General features: G+C 28.8%; 1 protein-coding gene across 5 annotated transcripts in view; it reads right to left on the bottom strand.

The window, feature by feature from the left end:
• The window catches only part of Rbcn-3A (rabconnectin-3 alpha), a 518,724-nt gene that overhangs the window by 216,257 nt on the left and 291,583 nt on the right, over nt 1-10,884 (bottom strand). The window lies entirely within an intron of this gene.

Here is a 10,884-nt window from a genome sequence, read left to right as displayed (position 1 = left end):
CAGGCACTTGAAGTAATTTCCAGTTGTCAGGAAAATTCATGTTGTAACATGCTCATTTATGCTTGCTGCATCATTTAGCTTTGCAGTTACAGACTGGTCAGACTGACATTAGTCAGTGATCTGTTCACATCTTTACAGAGTGTCTCAAATTTCATCTTGTGTTTTGAAGTGTTAATTAAATAAATAAGTTTTACTAAATAATATTATATTTGCAAATTTCAAAATCAGTTAACTTTTTACATTATTTTCAAGTAATTTCATGTAAAATTATAGAAGAATAATGTTCCACAGGAATTTATGTCAATGAAGCGTGTCATAAAACAGTATATAGTACAGTGCCAAAAGAAATCATTAAAATTTGTGAATTTGGTGATGAAAACCAACAACTTATTTTTTTTACATGTTAATTCAGATGTCACTAATGTCTAAATATCATGAAAATACGTTTTTGTCAAAATTCAATCACCTATATGGATAGTTCTGTCGTGACTCATTGAAAACTCATAAAAAAACAGTTAAGAAAAACTTAAGACAAATAACATTACAGCAAGCTCTTAAAGAACACAATTTCTCCAAATTTCAAAAGTACTTTTTCTCAGCAGAACAAAGAACTTAAGAGTTTTATAACAAATTTTTCAATTTTTGCTTATTATATGGAACACTTAAACATTGTTTATTATCTGTTATTGTGTATCAATTGTTTATTACATAAAATTACATGTAATTTTTTAAACAAAATTCTAAATTAATAACAGATTTTGATAACAGAAATGTAGTGTCTTACTTTTTTGATATCAATATCATTTTGTTAAAAACTGTTTTATATTTATTACAGAAATCTTTGTTTTTTTAATGGAAAAAATGATATCTGCGAGATCTCTTACCATATGGTTTACAATTTCACTGTATTTTTTTTATATCACTATGTTTTGTTAGATTATGCTTTTATTTCTTATGAATTACTGATTGTTATCTTATGGATTTATTATTAAAATTTATTGCCTTTCTAGAATAAACAAAAATAATTTTTTTGAATTTCACAGCCAATTTTATTTATTTATAGTCATATCATTCACTTTATACCATATATTTTCTTTTTAATAGAACTAGTATAACAACCTTCATGAATCGAAGATCCGGATGTAATATTGCACTTATTACTTTGTAAGTTTAACCCTCGATTTTTATCGTATCCGTGGACACACTTTTTATATTGTTACTGGTTGACCCTGTAATGCTTTGCTATTGCTAGATTTGAGTATATATATATATATATATATATAGATTAAATGAACACAAATGAAGGTTTTATAAAACATTAAAAAACTGAATATTACAGAAAATCACAGAATTTAACCTTTCCCTTTTCCCTCTTTCCCCTTAGGAAAGAGGAAAAATAAAAGATTCAAGACCCGACTGGAGCCCACCCTCACGGAGGGAACCGGTTACGGGCGTGGCACAAAAAAGGACCAAGTCCCGGCCTACTGGCTGAGCAACTTCTGCAGGGCACGCTATAGCTGGATCCTGTGGGGTCTCAGGAGGTTAGAGGCCAAGGCACCCATTGAAGATGTGTAATGCATAACTGCTAGTCCAGCCTCAGTGGTAGTGGGTAAAAAAAAAAGAGAAAAAGGTACTATCAAGTACTGCTAGTACTCTAGTGGCGTGATTCAGTCACCTTAAAAAATGAAAAAAAAAGAAAAAATTGACATTCAAGTTCTGTGGTTAATCAAATGGAAAAAAAAAGTTGTCTAACAAAATTCGAGGGATTTTTGAAAGTATTCTTTATTACAAATCTAACTGAAATATAATGTTTTCATGTTTATTTTTAAATTTTTTTCTCATTTTCATTTCATTTTTAGGTTAGGTTGTGTTTAAAACTGTAAACATAGTTAGTTGACTTCGGCATCCGTCCAGTTCTGTGGACTTACCGTTGAAGTTATATCGAACTTCGTGGTTTACTTAATAATAAAGAGTATCTGAAAACTAAATTAAAAAATGAACATATGTTACAATTAGTGGATATTTATTTTTATTAGTTTTATCAACACAGTAACAGATTTTAACTTTTTTTTTAAATTTAAAAATCTATTTTTTCAAATAATTCAAAAGGAGTTTATTACACTTAACACATTTGAATTTTCATTATTGTACATTTTTTAAATTATTCATAATTTTCAAATTATCACAGAAAATAATTTTCTTTTACAACAATTTTACATGACAGCAGCTATGTACAGCAGACAAAACTTTTTGGATCATGGTTTTTCTTTTAATCTTTTAATTTCTTAATGTATTCACCACGCTAAGTACCAGACAGTCAGAATAGTATATTTCTGTACTATTATATGTCAATAAATTACCACTAAGGTCAATATTGAAAAAACCATTCAATACATTTATGTATACATATACCTAAAAAAAGTTTGAAAATTACCAATTTTCTCGAGTATATATTAATGCAATGAGAAATGGGAAAAAAATTATATATAACTCTGTAAAATGACTTTGGAAGATGGGACTTGGAAGTCTCAGGAGCACCTAATGTAAAGTCAGTAAGAAAAACAATGTTAAATTAAAGTTGAGGCACTAAAACTGGGAGCTGAAAAATGATACAGGATTCCAAAATATAGTTTTCTATATCTAGGACAAATAGGTGGAAAAAACAATTTTAGCTCTGTTTGTGTATTAATTTTTGTTTTACTTTTTAAACATAAGACAATCTTTTAGCCAAGCAGCATGGTAATCTTAATTGTTAACACTGTGATCAATTTAACAAATTCAGTAGTAGGCTCATGACCCACCTTTCCACAGTTAGCCCTTCTCAGGTTTTTTGGAAGCTATTTAGGTAAATAAAAAACCTTGGCAACACAGAATATATGTATGGCTTCAGAACATATGTATGAATGAATACAGAAAAATATCAATATTTTATATCATTAAATGTACTTATTAACTAGATTATATGTTTCTTGGATTCCAAACACATATTGAAAAAGTAATTGCAGAATTTTGATGTAAACAATATTTTTTTTTAATATATCTATGATTGATTTATTTTTTTTTAGCTAATAGATGGTTCTCACAAAACATAATTATTTTATACATATATTTATTCATTTATATGACATCTACAACACTATAATGGCCTGTAAATCAAATAACACATGATTTCCATGAGTAAAACTTAACGAAAGCGAGTACTTTTGGGGAGAGATGTAAGAAAAAATCACCTAAGAACAAGAAGGGCAAGTGATATATAAAAATTTCTATATTCTTCTTGATGGAGTAAAAATTATTAAGTTAAATTTATTAAAGTAATGTAATTTTAATTTTTCATAATAAAGGCATTTTCTTAGTGAACAACAATTCAGTTTTTAATATTACCATAAATTATTTGATTCAAGAAAATATCTGATTCATTAACGATGTTTATGAAAATTCCCATGGTTTTTGAAGGTGAAGGAGTTACAGCAGAAAATAATAGATAAACAGTTAGGAAGAGAGAGGGCACAGTAACATCCTTTTGGATGAGGTGTCAACTGTTCTAAAATCATTCCTGCTGAGCAATAAACAAGCCCCTCAGCAACATATATTATTTATATTAGTGTTTATTTATATATATTAGTGTTTGAAGGATAAAGTATGAAAAAAGGATTAGCATGGTCGGGAGAATTGAAGAGATCCAACATGATGACAGCAATGGAAAAGTGATGATTTATTACTATCTGGTAGAAGAGAAACCATAAGACATAGAAGATAAGGAAAGTGGAAGAGATGATTAGCAGAAAATGATTATTTAATATAACTACTACAGAAACAAAATTGTAATTAATAAAACAAACTTTGGGGGAGAAAACTAACATGAAACTTTTTAATTACTTTTTTAAAAACATTTGAAAAATGTTGCATAAATTATTCCTTATATAGTCATGAGCAAATAAAATAGGTTTGCGAAAACAGTGTACATATATGTAAAACATTATCAATGATATGTACAGACAGAATTAAGTGTAGAGAATCCTTAAGATGTAAACAATTATTTTTTTCAATTTTCTGGTAAAAACAATGTCAAGAGGAAGTATTTATACAGATAACTTTTAAATGTTAATTCTATCACCTTAATTTAATTAAACAGTTGGAAAAATTTTTCCTGAAAAAAAAATGTTTAATAAAAACATTGGTAAAATAAATTAAAGACACATTAGAATACAGATTGAGTAAAAAAAAAAATCAACCAAAAAAACAAAAGAAAAAGATATTGTCTATATCTTAAAATAAACCCTCAAACTAGTGATGTGAACCTTGATAACATCATTAATCAAACTGTCAAATCATATTTTAATGGAGCTGCTTTTGATTTTGATACCGGCAACAAATATTAACGGGCATAACTGCAAAACTTCTATTACATCCTAATAAACTATGAAAGCTTTTGACTGAAATTTTAATACATAATATTGATTTCGCCAAACGAATAGAAAAACTTGATTTTTATTTATTTTTGTAATTAAAGCCAGCGGTCAAATTAAGTTTTCTTGCCGGGTACGAAATTATAAAATAAGGCGATATCGAACTTGGGAATCGAACCCAGGACCAGTTCAATGAAAAACTGGGTTACAACTGATCATCTCCGAAATTATTTCCGCGGGAGGGTAAATTATAATGGAAAAAAGGAAAAATAAATAAGATGTCAATAACGAAAATGTTCTGTATAAACGTCACGTGAGCGCGTGCGTGCTTATAGAAATGTTGATGCAACAACAATGTGACGTCATAAAGTAGGGTAGGGCTAGACTACAGTAAAACGTTCAAGTCGATAATCAGACCAGCTGTTTTCCCCTATTCCAACCGTCTTACCAACAAGGTCAACATTGATGACGTCATCTTACCAGTGCAACCATTTATTTAAAGGAAGGGACAATTTCTTAACTATAATCTAAGTGCAATTTTATTTTTTCTTAAAAAAACATTACACAAGAAAAATATAAATAATAAATTTCTATAACAAATAAATTTATTATGCGGGAGTTATTCTCCAATACACCTGGATTAATTTTACCAGTCGAAAAAATTATAGTGATAAAATAAATAACTTGAATAATACTTATTTTTAAATATCTTGACTATTAAAATATATGTAAATATTATCATTTATTAAATAATTCTTGTAAAAATAAAACCGAAACAAAATCAATTCTGCAGCTTTTTACGAAGTTTATTAATTTTACGTAACATTATTGTTATCGGCATCTTTTACCGGAAAGAAGTACAAGTTATAAAATCAACAGAATACTGGACAGAAATGACCCACGTTACTGTCGTCGATCTACACTAAATTATGCCAAAATAAATACATCTATCTATATAAATAAAAATGTAAATGTTCGTTGTTGAAAATTTTAAATTTCCGAAAATTCTTCACCGATTGCTTTGAAATTTTGACACAACGATGCATTCGAATACGCGCGCGTTTTTATATACTTACTATTTATATAACTAAGATGTCACACCTGTGACAGGTAAAAACAGGCTTTTTATGAAAAACAGCGCTATCTGTTGGACATAAAAGCAACACACATAATACTAAATATTTTACGATTACATTTTAATGTTTCCGATATGTGTGTCCGCTATCGACTAAAAAAGTACTGGTCCGATTTACGCGCGGGGAAAAAGGAAGAAAGGGAAAAATGGAAAAGGGGAAAAGGAAAATGGGAAAAAGGAATGCAAAGGAGAAAAAATAAAAGGGGAAAGGGGAGAAAGAGGGAGGAAACTGAAATAAGGGAAAGAGAAATGGGGGAAGAAAAAAGGGAAAGGGAGAAATGGGGGAAGGGAATATGGTAAATATGAAAATGGGAAGAGAGATAGGGTAAAAGGGAAAGATTAAATTTTGTGAAATTTCGTAATCTTCATTTTGTTAACGTTTTATCAAATTTTCAATAGTGCTCATTTAATACATATATTTATAAATTTAAAATCCGCTTTCAAACAATTTTATTTGACATCCTACTGAATAATTTTAAAATAGTTATGGTATTTTGCCTAGAAAAAGACTTCTACCGTTCCCTACTTTGTTTTCTTTAAAAATCTCACAAATTCAAAGTTTAATCTCTAAATTGAGAGGAATTGTTTCATACTTATTACATGAAAGTCGGTGTAGCCGTTGGATATTTGTGTGCTTGCGCTACACAAACGCAAACGAACGAACATTGAAACACACATCTCCAACTGCTTCTCTTCGAGCAATAGAAAAAAAACGACGGTGTCGTATATATTAAAACAGAAATGAGAATTTGTAAAAATTCACTGGGAATCACTGTAAAAATTCTCCCCAGCATCTGACAGCTAATGGACGGTATTTCTCTCAGAAGTCTTACGTATGGATTGCACCCCAGTAAACAAATACGATTAAAATATCATTTTTATTTAATTTTAAATTGAAGTAACATTTACCAGCTTACGATTTACGTCTGAAAAATAGAAAGAACAATAGTTCAACGTGCAAAAACAAGTGGGGTTAACAAATTAGAATATTAATTATACTGTAATATTTTTGAAATTTCACATAAGAAAAAATAAACCATATCGTTTATTTAAGAAAATAATGGTAATTTTTTTTTATAAGAAAAATTTGCTTGAAGTTTCATATTCATATCGCAGATGGTCTGAAACGTTTTACATTCGTCTGACACTCGATTACAGTGTAAGAAAAACTGTTTATTTTCAAGATTAGAAGTACACTTCTACCGGCATAGGATATATTTTGTCGTAACTTTACAGAAATAAAACGCGTAAAAAAAGTGATAAGTAATTATGAAGATACGTTCTACCTCGCCAAAAGTTGATATCCTTATCAAATATTTGAGTGATAGTTGGCTTTAAATAAAAAATAACGAGTTGTCTTACGGACAAGGGAGAAAACTTTAATTTAAAACGATTCTATGATGACGTTTAAAGTTTTAAAGAACGACGATAACTTATACCGGACAATGAATTTATATGAAATATTGTCGCACGGACGGATATACTGAATAAATCAATTACAACATAAAATATCGTTATTGAACTATATTCGCGAATATATGTTCTTTTAATTTAACCGGAAGCTCCACCAAAGGGATGCCCTGAATCTAAAACGTTTAAAATTTGATCTCAGTCAACAAAACTAGGATAAATTCTGTTTTGCAATGATTTTTTTCATTTTTCTATTAGTGTTCCATATTATACAACAATAAATATCTCGACAGATTCATACTCGATGGCCATTTTGAACGCAACTGAAAACAGTAACATGATTATTGTAATAATAATTACATTTTACGCACGTTTTATAAATATGACAGAAGTTGATAAAACAAGTAAAGACGATTTAAAATTATGTTGGACCGATAAACCGAAGAAGAAATAGTTGGGAAAACCGATAAGTTAATTTATATTTCTGGTTTAGAACGATACAAAAAAAACTTGTTTAGAAAAAGCAGGTTTGTTATACAACATGACGTCCATGAGACCTGCTATAGGGTATTTATATGAATAAATGGTGATAACTAAAGGGAACTTTGCAGTTGTAATTACAACTTAATCGGTACATTAAGAAAAGTAAAAAGATTCTCGTACGCATAGGTCAAATTCCCATCGTAGTAATAAAATATTAACTATTCAATAAAAGTATACATACTGTACCTCTGAAAACGTATACTGTACTATCAGATTCTATATGATTCACGTAAAAAGTGCCATCGGCTGTGGTTAAAAAAATATCAGATGGTAGTAATCGTATTTCATTGTATTTTGATCAAAACAAATCACGGCTTCAAACTGTATGATTGACAGCCAGACTTCATTTCTATAGTAAAATATATTCTCTGAAGATGCTAGTTTTACTTTTTGGGGGGGGGGGGGTAATAAAAATTGCATCTGAGACAAATTCTAGAAAAAGGAAAGTTTTGAATCGAAGACCAAGACATTCCGCGTATTTAATCTGTTGAATTTACTGGAAAAAAATTATCTAGAGCATCCTTACAAAATGAGGTTTAATAAAAAAAGTAATGAAACATTTTAGGAGTCGCTATGTAAGCAACAAGAAATATGCTTGTATAAGTTCTATTCAGAACTACTACAACCCAGTTCTTCAGGCGATACTATTAAAAAGGAACTTAATTGTATTTCTGAAAGATCTTCTGAATCTAGAAGCTTAAGTCCAAATATTTAGAAAGCGAGTCATAAATATTTTAATAAGGTGAATACATTTTTCATTAAAAATTTCTCACTGGGTTCGATTAGATTTTCTTCTGTGAAAATAATTACGATTCATTTTACGAGAACTTAATTAATGGTACATCTACATGAATTATTCGATCGAAAACGTTGGAGAAATTTTTTATCTTTTTTTTTATGACACTAAAATATGTACGTTTATATTTTTTGATTTTATTCATCAAAACTATATCGTTAAACATAACGAAAAATGTGTATAAGTTAAAAGCTGATAGTTAAAATAATCTTAAAAGAAAAAATTTGTACAATAATTGGCTTCGCCCATCAACGCACATGTTCCTGTTACCTCCGAAATCAATATGAGGATAACTACTGAAAAGCAAAAAAAAAAAAAAAATCTTTAATAAGTATTTAAAGATCCATAATGCGATCTTTTTATGAATGCGATCATTCTTAATGCGATAACTAATCATAATCGTGGTCGGTGACTACAATTTATAAACAAAATAAAAAAGAAAGCCAACAAAAACTTAATGTTTGATTTCAAATGTTACATGTACCGATTTAAACTTAATCTGAATCAATAAATCTGATCATAATTAGTCTGAATCAATAAATCGTAATTAAAAATCCTTCGATAATTAAAAATGTCTCTCTAATCAGTCGAAAAATCAACCGAAAGATATGGTTGAAGGCGATGAAACATAATTAAACTAACTACCATCATAATACTTTAATAGCAACCATAAATATTTTCTTCTTTCTTTTTTTTTAGTTACGTACATGTAAAAAAAGACGTTACATGTAACGGGAATAATATTATAATAACAAACAAAATATTCTCTGCAATATAGAATATTATCGAGGGAGAATATTATTCGAAGGTAATCGACCATAAAAAAAAAAATTTGCGTAGACGCTGCAGCATTAGAAAGAAGTAAATAAAATAGGAATACATCAAAATCCTATTGGTATCAACACTGATAACGACCTTATTTGGAAGGCTAGGGAAAAAATGACTAACTTCCGAATCATTTCAAATTAACACTAATTATTAAATAAATTGTTTATAACGACTATTTTTATAAATAAAAAAAATAAAAAATAAAAAAATAACAGGAAACAATCACTTATCCTAAACGTATTCTTACCACAACCTACTCGAGAAAATTAATCGGTAAATGTTTCTGGTGGACATTATAAGAAACGTTTCGTCCATGAATTCTTTCAACTATTCAGAAGAAAGAGCTACGTTATTCAAACAGATTGTAAAACGACAGAACACTCAGAAACTGCTTATAAGGAATTTTATTTACGTCTAAAACTAGACGTGCATATCGACTGTTAAAAAAAATCCTACCGGTAAATAGTACGGAAAATATTAAACGAAGAAATAATTAATAGTCTGAGTACCGATGCGTTGAAACTTAAAATTTACACGGACAGCACATGTTTTGAGAAGTTATTATAAGTTAACATCTTATTAATGTTTTCGTGTGTCTTCAACGATATTCATACAATAATAAAATTCGCTTACGATTTGTAAAACTAAAAGGTCAAATGATATTTAGTTATTTTCTAATCTGTACTGATCACAATGTTACATTTTCCAGAAAACAGTAGTCTATTTTTAAGAAAAATTATTTTCCGATCTTGGATTTACATTACCTAACACATAAAAAGAAAGATAAAGCTACATCTACATGGCAAGAGCTTCAACAGGCGAATAAGATCACCGATTCTAATTATCTCAGAACTGAAATTTTCATTCGAAAAAGTTCTATAGCGAGATAGTGGCTCAACAGAAAATCTGAACTTAACTCTAGATTATTTTTTTCAGTTAACAAAGTTATAATAAAGATACAGTACACTAATAATAACAAACTTGTTGCAAGATAAAAACTCCAATGTAAGGAAAATTATCCTTGGTAAACCAATAAAGATATCTTAAAAAAAAAAAAAAATTATACAATCATAGCATACTTGAAGGAAAAGTAACAGTGTAATCAAGGAAACGAGAAATAAATATTCATAAAAAAACAATGATATAATAAAAAATGTAGATTTTAGTTACATATAATTAAAAACACAAAACGACATAAAAAATAGAATAAAACTGTACGAATACAGATTAAAAAAAATTGTTAGACTGTTATGCAACTGTTAAATAATAAAACCACCTAGTGAGACAAACGTTATAAGAAAAGAATATGCAATAAAGTTGTTAAAATGAATTCACGAGTAAAAAAAATAAATTAAGAAAATTATAATCGCAATACATGTTCTTAAATTAGAATAAATGTACTATCAATCTACCTGACTGATAATAGATGATAAAATAATAGAACAATGTACTCGGTGCAGTGTTAAATTACACGCGGAAAAATATGAAAATTTCAAATAATCATAAAAAAAGAAAAGATTCCTCAATCAGCAGCGATCGAACAGTTTTAATTTTTTGGAGAAACTGCCACTAAGCACGTTAATTTATTTCACGACTTGAAATTTCGAGAACCGGTTCTCAGTAAAAACGTGTATTAATTAATATTGCCAACGGTGTTAATTTGCTATATTGTAGGGCATTTGATTAAATGTATAAATGGAGAGGCTTAAGGCTTGGCGGGAAAATGCAAGCGGGAGTGAATATTTCAAACAAATAACGACGAA

Source organism: Lycorma delicatula, chromosome 1 (assembly GCF_047948215.1).
Source record: "Lycorma delicatula isolate Av1 chromosome 1, ASM4794821v1, whole genome shotgun sequence".
In the NCBI taxonomy this organism is placed as follows: domain Eukaryota; kingdom Metazoa; phylum Arthropoda; class Insecta; order Hemiptera; family Fulgoridae; genus Lycorma; species Lycorma delicatula.
This window is presented reverse-complemented; position numbering and strand designations above follow the sequence as displayed.